Source organism: Rhipicephalus microplus, chromosome X (assembly GCF_043290135.1).
Source record: "Rhipicephalus microplus isolate Deutch F79 chromosome X, USDA_Rmic, whole genome shotgun sequence".
Taxonomy (NCBI): Eukaryota; Metazoa; Arthropoda; class Arachnida; order Ixodida; family Ixodidae; genus Rhipicephalus; species Rhipicephalus microplus.
The window spans coordinates 489457257-489470072 of record NC_134710.1 but is presented as its reverse complement, the minus strand read 5'-3'; positions in this window follow the sequence as shown (position 1 = coordinate 489470072).

The following is a 12816-nucleotide window of genomic DNA, read 5'->3' as shown; positions in this document are numbered from 1 at the left end:
CTCTTTGGCCTAATGATGCCTCTTTTTCTTCATCACTTTGCGTCTCTTCCCCAGAATCATCTTTCTCCTCCAAGGTAAGATTGCAGGCAACTACCTTTTGTTTCTCTACTGCTCGTTCCGCCTCGTGAGCAGGCTCGGCCGGCGCTCGATAGGGTGCCAGAGGGCTGCTGGCCTTCAACAAAAGTTTCCGATCGTCCTTGGTCAACAAACAATCTGTGCCCTCGACGAGCTCATCAGTTAACGCGCAGAGTAGGTCGACGTTCTGAGGCTCCGTAACCTCTCGTGGGCTATTTAATTTGACCGGTAACGTAGCTAGCCTTGCCTCGATAGTTTTACCGAAAGCGGACACCAATCTTACCGTGCCAGACGGCTCTACAACACTTCGCGGAAGCAGACTCTCCCGGATGACGGTTATCTCACTCCCCGTATCCAAAATCGCATCCGCGGATATGCCTGCACATGATACAGGAATCAAGTGCAGTTTATCTGTGCCTTCACCCTCGTGTTTCAGAGACTTCACCTTTGCGCTAAGTACTCCAGTAGGCATTTAAGTATCCGTCTCGTCGAATAACGTTACCTTTTGAACCTTCCGCTTTGGCTCGGTAGCCTTCTTGGGGTTGTTCTCCTTATCACTAGCCTTCGGGCACTCTTTAGCGGAATGGCCTGAGCCGTGACATAAGTGGCATTTCAGAGCCCCTTTCTCAACTCGTGTCGCCGGCTTCTGCCCCATTTCTACAGTTGGTTGCTTTGAAGCACGCCCTTTCCCTTCCGCTTGTTCGAAAGTTTGAAGCACTTTCGCGATCTCAGTTGGCCTAAGCCATACCTCGCCTTCCCTTATTCTCACATACTCAAGACCCTCCGTACTAAGGCCCGATTTTATGCGGTCAGCAACCATGAGCTCTGCCATCACTTCTACCGTGTCGGCTTCTCTCACTTGGAGGTAGTATGAGAAATAAGTTTTCACGCGGGACGCGAACTGCGCCCACGTCTCTTCCTTACGCTTTACTGCTCTTTCGAGCCTCTGCAGGTACTCTGCCGCAGAAAGCTTCAGTTTTGTCAGCACTGCTGCTTTAACTGACTCATAATCTGCACTCTCGTCAGGGTTGAGGTTACGCAGTAGGTAACGGACTCGCTCAGTTAGCGCTGGCATAACCAAATGCACGCGGCTCTCGTGCGGTACCTGGTAAGTAGGAAAAAGTTTTTCTACTTCCTCAAACCATAATAGGACATCCGCGTCACTCGGCAGGCGGAACCCTTTTAGAACTTTTGCACATTGCTGAACAGAATCGAAACCCCGGCGCCTCTGATCACCCGTCTCCAACCCAGAGTTGAACAACGTGCCATTGAGACGTTCCGCGTTCATTCTAGCCTGCAATAGCTTTTCGTACTGAATCTGAAGATTGAGCTTTTGAATTTCAAGCTCGAGCATTCTCGCTTCGCTTGATTTTGGCAAAACCTGAGAAGCCTGCTGCATCGATTCTTGCCTCTGAGTAGGCACTGTCGCCTCATTTGACTGACCAGAACTTTGAATACCATCATTGGATGGTTCTCGACTCCGATTCACATCTGCCGCACTCGTACCGTCATCTTCATTAGACTCCATTGTTTTAGCACCCCCGCGTGTTCTCACCATGTGCTCTACACATAAACTGCCATGCCAACTAGAGAAGCACGCAAGAAATCCTGCTCACCCTTTGCTGTATGCACTGTCGTTCCCGGATCTCCTCCACGGTGCCGGAGTTAGCTGCTGTGGGAGCGTCTTGACTTTGCCGCTGGTGGCTGTTGGATGCCTTGCCCCTCGGTCCTCTCAGCGCTGGTCCAGTGTATGGTGCTTCAGAGCTCGCCGATTCCTGTCGACTGCGCCAGTTAAGTTTTCCTTCTCGTTCGTTGATCTCCTTGATATGGATTGAAGTCCCGTCAAGGAGATGATCGGCGTCGATGAAGCAGGAGGCAGGTTGGAGGTAATGAAAACTTGAAGGTATATTACAGCGAAATATTTACAGTCATATGTACAACTTGCCGAAGCACACTCATGATAAGACAGACATCAACAGCGTCTTACTCTTCTACTTAACTTTTATTAAGTTAGAGCCTAGAACACTGTTACTACATACAACGTACTTAGTCTCACTGTTCGACCACCAAGTGGTTACGGCCCAGACAAAAGTTGCATCGTACGGAGTCGTACTGATCTATCAGTTGAGTGATTGCAGCCTCGACTGAAGAGAAACGGATTCCCTCCAGTCTTAAGCATCTTGCGGTAACAAAGAAAAAGGGGAGGGGGCCACTGCTGGTCCGCCTATACATTCTCTCATCCAATCTGTTTCCACTAAGATTATTCACTCCCTACTGGGCTGACCTTACTCTCGACAGCAGCGCTTCTACAGTTTAAACAGGCGTTTTGGTACTCTTTCCCATCATGTCTCTCTCTCTCTCTCCATCTCCCACGCGCTCAGGAATTCTAACGATCGGGAGATATCGGCATTGTAGACCCCGTACATTCATGCCCTTTCCCACACCCAGCGAGTCGAGACGAACCTCCAAAGCCGGTAATTGAATGATTGCGCGCGGAACGTTATTGCCCCCGCAGGTAGCAAGCGGCCTTTGACTTTCTCCGCTTACCTTGTGCTCGGGTCGTGCATCGCTGCGAATTTGAGCCGATCGCCAGAACAGAGCGTGTCGCCTACTCCCACTGAGCTCGCGCCAGGCAGTGGAGGCAGGACGGGGTCGCTTAATCCCATTGTGCGTTTGCCCCCGGCAGCGGAAACCACAAACATTCCAAGCCGTTTGACAGAGCGGGTTCGTTTCACATTGTGTGTTTGTCCCCGGCAGTGGAGGAGACGGACTTAGTTTGCATTCCAGAGGATAAGTGTTGTATAGTTACACGGGCATACCGAGAGAGAGTCGAGAAAGAAGCTTTGTATAAGGTAGCTTCCCGCGCTGTCATCCCATGCTCAAAGGAAGCAATTTGCGACCTTGCCGAGAGAGATCCGAGAAAGAAGTTTTGAATAACGTAGCTTCTGGTGCGGTCCCATCAGCACGATCAACTTATGAGCGGCAAAACATAACAGTAGGGGAAGGTTGTTTTCATATTCTACTTGCTGGGGACAAACGACAGCGACTATTTCTTTGGCGACTACTACATGATGTGACTGGAGCCAGAAAAGCCAATGTAACTTCACATTGACATCATACAGTCAAGTGTTCTTTCAGCGGAATGACACTTCAATGTATAAACTAACCAACGCTAAATCAGATTGATGTCTGGCAGTTCTCTTGATTTCCAAAAGAATATAGTCGCCGGTCTTTGCACAGTCACCATCATGCTTGATTTTGATCACGGTGCACATGAAATTGTATAATAATAAGTAGTATGCATAAAAGAATTTTCCATACTCAATGGGCGTCCTTTAAGTTGCAAATATTTGCTGAACTTTAAAATGACACTTTCACAAAAGGAGCACACCGATATATTAAGGTTTTCGTGTCCCAGTCAACCCTCTTTTTGTTCCATATCATGCAGCTTTATGTGCACCTTTATTTAACTATCAGCTTTCATGCAACATATAAGTATTGTATCGTACCGCTGCTAATACTACACGAAAAAACTTTTATAGCAGGTCTTGTTTGTGGCCCTGTTTTCTTTTTCTTGCAGAATTAGAAGCTCATATAGAAATGGATCTAATAAGTATGCCAACAAATATGTCTAAATAAGTAGCTATTGCATTTATTACTGAGAACGGCAAGAAATAAACTGTCACAAAGAGATGCACGGCCAAGCATCTTCTTTGTGCCAAGTTTTGAGACCTGAGCTTCGCAATAGCTATGCTCAGACCACAGGTCTCTGAACTCACAAATGAGTCGACTCATTCGTACTCACTAAGATTCAGATCGAGCCGTGGGTCTGAGTTTGAGTGAGTCCGGTTGTGTAATAGTTTTGTGAGTCGGAGTTCGAGTGAGTCAGGTTGAAAAAATTTTTCGTGATTTTGAATCCATGTGAGTTTACCACATGAAACTTTTGGCGAGTCAGAGTCTGGGTGAATCCAAAGTGCAACATGTATTTCCTGTGTGAGTCTGGTCGAGTTCCACTTTTTTTGTCGACCCTATATGTTCATGTGTAGTCTTCTTCAGCCTTGCCTGGACTCACTTTTATACTCACGTGTATTCGTATAAACACCATTTCGACATTTGTTGATTAGAGAAATGAATTATGTAAGGGGTTGCCCAGGCCTCCCCCTCAACCTATCAACTCTTTCAGGGAAGTTATTCATATAAATGAACATGTTATGCTGAGACGTAGCTGCCCACTGACAAGAACAATGTGGTGCAGAGCCATGAAAGAAAATATAAAGATATTGTCACGCTAGAATGTAAACACAAGACAATGACAAGGTCTTGTATATAACAGCAGGAGGACAGCTAGTTGACACAGACAAAAAAGCAGGCACACACGTCTAAGAAGACTTAAACCTGGGCTAGTTGCTCGCTCTTCATATTTAGCCAGCAGCACTACCAAACCATAAGCAAAGAAAAGGCACATAAAATACAGCGCTCTGTTGCGTACTTTCTTTTCTATTTTTGAGCATGGTTGCACTGCCGCTTAACATGTTTGGAAAATTTCAAAAGACCAACTAAACATTGAAGCTCACTATTGTCCCATTCCATTTCTCACCTGCTGAAGACATTTGTCCATACATATGCGTTGTCACTGTTCATCACCTATATGCTTTATTGTTGGAGTAATAAAGCAATGTGTGTAATTAATATAAAAATGAAATTACCCTAAAATATATGTTCTATTTTTTGTAGGGCAGTTCTAAGCCTCCACGTGTTTTACCTCAGCACTTGTGTAGAAGCCCTAAACAATTTCGCAGTAGTTTTTTAAGCGGTTTTCAAAGCTCCTTTTGAATCAGATTAAGCTAACTGAATCACACAAACGTATCCTTTCAAAAAAATAAGGGGGCAGTCCATATGTTATACTCTAGCAAGCTAGCTTATCAACTTGCCCTTGAACATGTGCTATTTTCTTGCAATCGTGGCCTAAGCTACACCTACTACAAGACATGAGCAGTCTTACAAGTTCACTGATGCAGCATTGTAGTAAATGTATCATTTTTACCCATAGTTTCTACATGCCGATCTCTTTCGTTGAACTTCTTAACCATTTCTCTCTCAGTAATGATCAAATTTGCTGTGAATTTCTTGGTACCTTCATCTGCATGCACAGATTGATGCATTCCACGCTGCTTTAATCACGCATCTTATCACTGTGATCTCAGAAGTTACCTGTGTCTTTCTCTAGACAATATCAGCTATAAATTATTTGAATACCATACCAGGTTTTTTTTACAAATATTATGACTTGTTTCTTTTTGTTCAGTCAATAGGCCTGAACACACACTGCCCTTTTTGTAGATTGGCATACTTTATTTTTAATGACCGGCAAACTGTGCAACAAAGTACACACCAATATAGAGTTTGTAAATTAGTAAATCATACACTTTAAAGAAACAGGGTCTCCAAAACAGCCACGAACACGGCAATAAAATATTTGAACAAAGAGATGGTGCTTCGTTGCACTTAGGAAATTGAGGACTTCTCATATGCCTAAAATAAAGTCATAAGGATCCATACTTATTTTGAGCTCCCCTACACATACAAAAACCCCATACATACATGAAAAATTGCAAGACATATTGGTAGCATCTACCTTTTTCAATCATGATTACACAATAAGATAAGACGGAAGTGACTAAAGTAACGAAGAACTATTGCAATTAGGTGGCCCTTTATTGATAAATATATGTAGTCTTGGAAGCGAACGAAGGGCTTCAAAGGCTACAAACTTCCAGCCTGTTTCTGGCACTTAGTTTGCAATATATGACTAGAATACATACCTAAAAAATTCTGTTTATTATCATGAGCAGTGTAGTGAACTTAGGTACTATGACTTATAACAAGTGTATATAACTAAACTGGATACCCTGTATAGTAATAGGCCTAAAGTTTGAGGACACAGCTTTCCTCAAGGTACTGGCCAATATATTTCTACGCCTTCTATCCGTAACAATACTTTCATTACACTGGTATCAGCTGTGAATTACGAAAAGTGATATAGTAATATAATTACCTAATTAATAGATCTTTTTTAAAAATTATGAATCAATAATAATACAATGACTGTGTATGGTAAACTACGAGAAGAACAATGAAATGAACACCTAATCTGAATACTGTGGACTCTAAGTGAATGAAAATTTGTTAAACGTCACAGCTGCCTAAATAGAAAAACTGTCTCTGGTATGATTTGTTTCACACCTGAAATCTGCAACTCAGTTCCCCTCTCAGTAATCAGAACTGCTGTTAAATGGAACACACTTTTCTGGTTCCTTCAGGTTCCACTCAATGAGAGTCTACTGCACACTCTGAAAAAATATCGAGTGAAAAGGTTGTTTTTTTGTCCCACAACAACAATCGTCATCATGCTTGCATGCTCTTCATTTCTTGAAAACTCGGAGCTGGCCACTTTTCTATTGAGAATGCAATGTAACCCTGATAATGGGCTTGTCGATCGTGACCGGAATGTACCGAGCGCGGGGCGATAGCGCGAGAATGGAACGCATTATAGATGACGATTATTGTTGTGGGACAAAAAGACAACTTTTTTACTCGCTCTTCTTTTAGAGTGTACGTAAAAACACAGTTAGTATTGCACATGACGTCTATCAAGGAATACCCTTCTAGTGTACCTTTCTACTCAGGTATCCTAAAAAATAAGAGCTTTGAAAAATGTATAAACACAACACAAACTTGAATGTCTTCAAAGTTCATGAAAATTTGCCTATCCTGGAGCCTTATTCGCCTAGCCTAACATGCAAGGAACACACAAAACCGAAATAAACTTGCATAAAAATAATGCACGTTAAACGCTTATCAGTTTATCCAGAATCTTGAACAGTTTACAGCTCGCCCAGCAACGAGGGAAGCTCTCATCTCTATGAACCACATTTCGGAGCAGACCCAGTGTTTGGGTAAAAGCAGACGGGCAGGGTGAATTCTTGATAGAATATACTGCAAGTCCCGTAAGTCCCAAACAACCATCATTTCAATCAAGAAATGATCTATTAGAGCTACAGGCACATTCTCGGCGCAAAAATGAGTTTTTAGCCGAGTACTAAAGAGTCATTTGTCTAGGTGACACATGGGCATCTGCAAGACACTGAGAAAAGCTAACAAAAACTAATGTACGTTTAATGGTTTGCACTGCACATCTCACAAAAAAGGTGATATTTCAGAAGTATTGGATAAATGAATGCCCGCAATAATATGTATCAAGCTTTCTATGCAAAGCCGTGCATAAATTGAAATTGGGCTATGGGCGTGGTTTATGTATAAGGAAATAAAGCAGTTTCAGCAACCACGATATGCAGATATAAATGCCATTGCTTGAAACTCTGCTGATTCAAAGCAGCCACAAGTACATTGTTAGTTCTCACAAGTGTATCAGCAAGCGTTTCTTGGTGTTTCACATGCAATGTTCGTATGTTTGTGTCATGAAAATGGGCAAGAACAACAGCCTTAGGAATTTATTGAGACCATAAGTTTATCAAAAGCAGAACATTGGCTAACTTCTATAAAAGGCTGAAATGAAGGCCTGAAGCCACTTATCGATAATGACATATCACAGGTAGTGACAGACGGCATGCTATAGTGTGTTGGGCATGTCCCTTTTCTCTACACTTGAGTGCTGTAGTTTGACGCTCTCGATGTTTACCTAGAAAAACCTGGTTTCTGTTTTTGTTGGAAAATAGAAATACCTCAGGACAATCACAAAGGCAGGAATGGATTGGCTGCACTAACTTACATGATTGCTTAGGTGTGTATAGTGGTGGGCGCACAGATGTACTAGACATATGTCCTTAATGCAGCATTTGAAGGGACACAATTCAATGGCAGAAAATGTTATCTTAGAGCAAATAGAACCTGTAATAAACAGGTCACTAAATAACATAGTTTTTTTTTAAATTGATGGGTACTAAAAAGCACTCCAACTGCTTAGCATCGTCACTCACTGCAGTTGTAGATGAAGACTTTACATGTGTACCACGCATGTAGTTATCAATGTCACAGGATTTCATCGCGCGATAACACATTTCAATAATGATTTGTTTGGACTTGTTGCATGGTAAATGGCATCATTCATTGTCATTGGAAGCCTCAGTTGAGCATCCACCTTAAGCGGTAAAAGTAGCCTCAGCATTAGGGTTTGAAATCATTCGAGGCAACATTCATCTCACAATAAATTCTAATATTCATAAAGATGGCGTTGTGGTAACCTACTACCACAGAGCATGACAATCCTCTAAAAGCGTGTAGATTTCATGCGTACTGCTATGCTCCCCTCTTTGCATTTCTGTGAACTTGTTGCCACGTAACATTTACCTTCTTATTCCAGAAGCAAAGTAAATTGATGCTCTAAACATCCAGGAGCAGATTGCCCACACGTAGTGGCCTACGTTAGCGGGAAAATAGTTACAGACATTTTTTTGAAACGCGTTGACTCATGGTCGTAAGTATACCCGAGGGACCCAGAAAATGCTAACTGACATTAAGGTACCCATGACCTTAAATGAGCACTGACATTTAATTTACTCGTGTCAAGATTTTTGCGTCAGTGGGTAGCTATTAGCTCCCTAGTAGCGATTCATGACCTAAATTGCAATTTAAAGACGAATAAGTTTCACTTTTATTGATTTATATCACTAGTAATTAGCTCGAATTGAAACGGCTGACAGCCCCGCCATTTTTTGGCGCTGGGAGCGCTACCATTGGTGGCGCTACCTCACGCTCACCTCTAGACCATGCCACAGCTGACCACTTCTCCACAGAAAAGAGGGACGTCAGGGCATGCTGCTCCAGAAACCTTTTGTCTGCAAGGCGCACACATGCAGTCATGCCCTGTCAACTACATTGTTGTCACCGCCGTACAATATGTCGATTAGCGTCAAATATGAAGCTTGTTATCGCCTCAAGTCATGACGTCGCGAATCATATTTACTTCAATCAACCTATTGCACAACAGCAAATATAAAATGAACGCCATTCCAAGAAGCAATGAGAAGGTTCCCGGGGATGCTTGTTCTGGCCACTCTCACTCGAACGTCTAAATGTGCAGTATTGGTGTGTGTAGCATGCACAATATTCAGGTATATGCAAAGGGGTCAATCGAACACCGGCACAAGGGAAGCGCACCAGTGGAGAAATAGGATACGTTCCTTTGTGCCAGGTTCTTCTTTGCGCCTTGAGATGGCCCCACCTATCTCGCCTCTCATGGTGGCAGCTGCAGTAATCCGGTATTACCAAGACGCAAAGAAGTCTACGGAAGAACTAAAATTGACTATTAACAATACCTGCCTGTTACTTATTAGCGATGATATCTGGGATACGCTACTCCACTTCGATATCTTGTCATGGTGTTGGCGTGTAACATACGTGTAATGAAAGAACACCCTCAATGCGCTTTATCCGCACTTTGAACCAAACGACTGCAACTTAGAATGGTTCACCGACGCCATGACTCACGAGCACACGTTGAATCGGATAGCTCACTGCTCACTTCCCATCTTTGGGCTGCCGAGACAGTAAGCAGGCAATTTATCCTTAAAGCACTATCAAACAGGACACACATCTTTAAAAAAAGTGAATAGGTGAATCAGCATTGTCTAACACGGTTTAATAACCAAACAACAACAAGTCCAGGGATCATTGTACCACAATAATACTGCATGCACTGAAAACATGAGTCAATGTAAGCACTGTTGCACCTAGAAGCCCTTTGCTTGTGACCTTTGCAACAAAACCAAAGCCCAACAGCACACAGCAGAGAGGCTGCAATTGAACAAACTATTCTCCCTCCCTCTCTTCTAGTTGGCTAGCTACTCGAAATATTTACTGAGCATCAACATGTGGGGCCGTGTGTATACACTGAGGAACGCACAAGAGTTTATCATGCCTGGCATACGTAGGCGCAGGCTATGGGAGAAGTAAGCTTTTAGTTGACAAAATGTTCTTATGTCTTGTAATGCCTCCTACAAAGGTATTTACTTTTTAGACAAAAGTTGTCACAAGTCTGCAGTTTAGAAAACCTGGTCTTAAAAGCACACGATGTCAGAAACTTAAGAAAAACATGGCAGCTCACTGACACGTCCAGTGACATCATTAAGCTTTCTAATCACCGCATTGACAACTAATGCTTTCTGCAGTGACAAGCTACGCTGTCTGATATCATACAAGAGCCAATACTTCATCACAACTATTGTGGCTACGTACAAGAGGTTTTCTTATACAGGTTGAGTTTCGCTATCTGCATATCCTGTTCTTCGTGTGCCATCGTCCTTCCAAAAGACATAAGATGTGTTTGTCTGAATAAAATCCCTCACAGAAACAGGCACATTTGTCAAATTAACCATTTTTTTTCTCTGCAAAACATTTTTCCCTTCATTGACATTGTCCAAGGGTGACATGCTGGGTCATGTTTCCTCACTTGGCCAACAATGTGAGTTAGGATGTGCATTTTTGAAAAATTGTTTCATTACCATAGCATTCACGGCACAGTTTATGGTGGCTCAAAATCAGCTCCACTAAGTCTTCAATAGCTCATGCAGTCAGAACTGGTGACAAAATTATTTGAATAATCGGCACTAGCTGAATAAGACACCTCATGTGCAGTGTGTGTTCTGGAATAGATATTTCTACATGTAGTGGGAATGGAGGTATAAATACAAGAGAGGCACTTGCAAAAGAAACAAAATTTGAGTCATTTTCAAGCTGCAGTGGCCTGTCACTTGTGGGGACTATACGGTAAAACGAAAAATTAGCGAGAGCAGCGTTAATTTGCTTCCTTGTGAGCCTTTTATTTTGTTCGCATAGCAAGACAAAAAAAAAGAGCACAACACCTTTCAGATGAACATGCATCGAATAATGCAGTATGTTTTCTTGTCAAGAAAAAAAAGGAATAAAGAAGTCAGCACTTATTCGGTGTTGATCTCAGGTTCTTTAGATAGTTTTTGTTTTCTGCGGTGTTTTTGCAGTCAGTAAGCTTCTTCATCAACATCCTGAGGCTGCCCTCTGTTCGAAGATAGCACTGATATTGGCGGGAGTACACTGCAGGATCTGCTGTAGGCATAAGACATGTGCGACAAGAACGGTAAACCACTAGGCTAAATAAACCCTGCCAATAAGTGAGTTTCCAGTGCAACGTTTGTAATTTTCATGAGTGCAACGAAAATTGTTCGCAGCCTTTGCCCGTCTAATAAAAAAACACCTTCACTTGCAAACTCAATGCGTGTAAAAACTCGCCTAAAAATGTGAGGCGTTCACTAAGTTGCTTTAAACTAGCTGTATGACCAGTGCCAATCAAGAAAATATCTCTTAGCTTCAAACGATTTTGAGGCAGCTGGTTCAACAGAGTCACATAAAGCATACTCAACTTTCCGTTTTTACCTATCTTCATGCCAAGTGGGTTTGAAAGTTCAACATCATCATGTGAGCAAGATAATAGTTTTTTGCTTTTTAAATACAGGGTGTGAACAAAACCTTGCACGGTCAGTGACATCACTAATTATACAGTCATATTGTATACCATAATTATTGGATTTGTACAATTTCTGAATGTGTAAGCAGCATTTTCTACAATCATCAAGATGTTTCTCAAACATCAAGAAGTTTTACGATGTAGGCTTATTGCCCTCCAGCAAGCCTAACTTCAGTAGGTGGCACAAAAACGTTTGCAGTCAGGTTTTTTCGGAGATGGTTATTTTTTTATTTTTTCAATGTTGGCAGAAACTCCAACGGCATTGAACATTTCATCTACCTCCACAACAACATTCGTAAAGGCCATCTTAGGATATCTACAATGCGTTCAAGGTGCCTGGAAATTCTTGCCGATATTTTAGGCACTACGGCACCTTGCCCACTCTCTGTATCATCAGATTCTCGGCTTAAATCTCTGTGACTTGTGCATTTCCTTTTTTTACTCTTTGATGGTCTTGATAACGTGTGAGGAAAGCAAACATAGTGTTGCACAATGCACATTAAAAATTGTATATTCGCCCTGGTGAGTTTTTGTGAGGCTGGCAAATACACGGAACGGGGTGCAAAAGAAGTCTGAATTGGAGCACGCATGCTGTGCAGCCAAGGAGTGCCGTACGTTTTCTTCTAGTTTGCTTATGGACACTGCTTGCTCAAGAGCGGTGATGTTGCCAGGCGGATCCGCATCTGTACTTTTTCACAGTTGTGTAGAAACAATAGGCATAACAATATGAACTATTAGGTCGTTTCACTGAGCTAATTAGAATTCAACATCTAGAGAACCTGTGCAAGAATTGCTGTTCTGAAGTTTAGAGTAACATTAATATTCAAATTGTTATTATTCAAATTACCTGACAGGCTCCTACATTGGAGTAATAATGTTTGAGGGGGGTGTATAAGAATGGGTAACAATAACTGGAGCATATAAACTGTATACAACGCTTATTGACGTGGTACAGAATGGCTCAAATGGTAAGTGAAAAAAAGAAAAGTTGGAACAGAAAACGTCCCTATACAGTAGGCAAATAGGACATCAATTAGAAAATATCGCCGTTACCTCGGCCCTGAATTTTATTGCAATTCGAATGTTAACGATGTGCTCCGGAAGACCATACCAAAGAATAATGGCTTGTGGCGAGGTGGACAAAATAAATGCGATGATTTTATCTCAAGTGCGTTGGTAACTTAATGGGTTATTCAAACGACAAAAGTTGCGGAAAGGTTTTA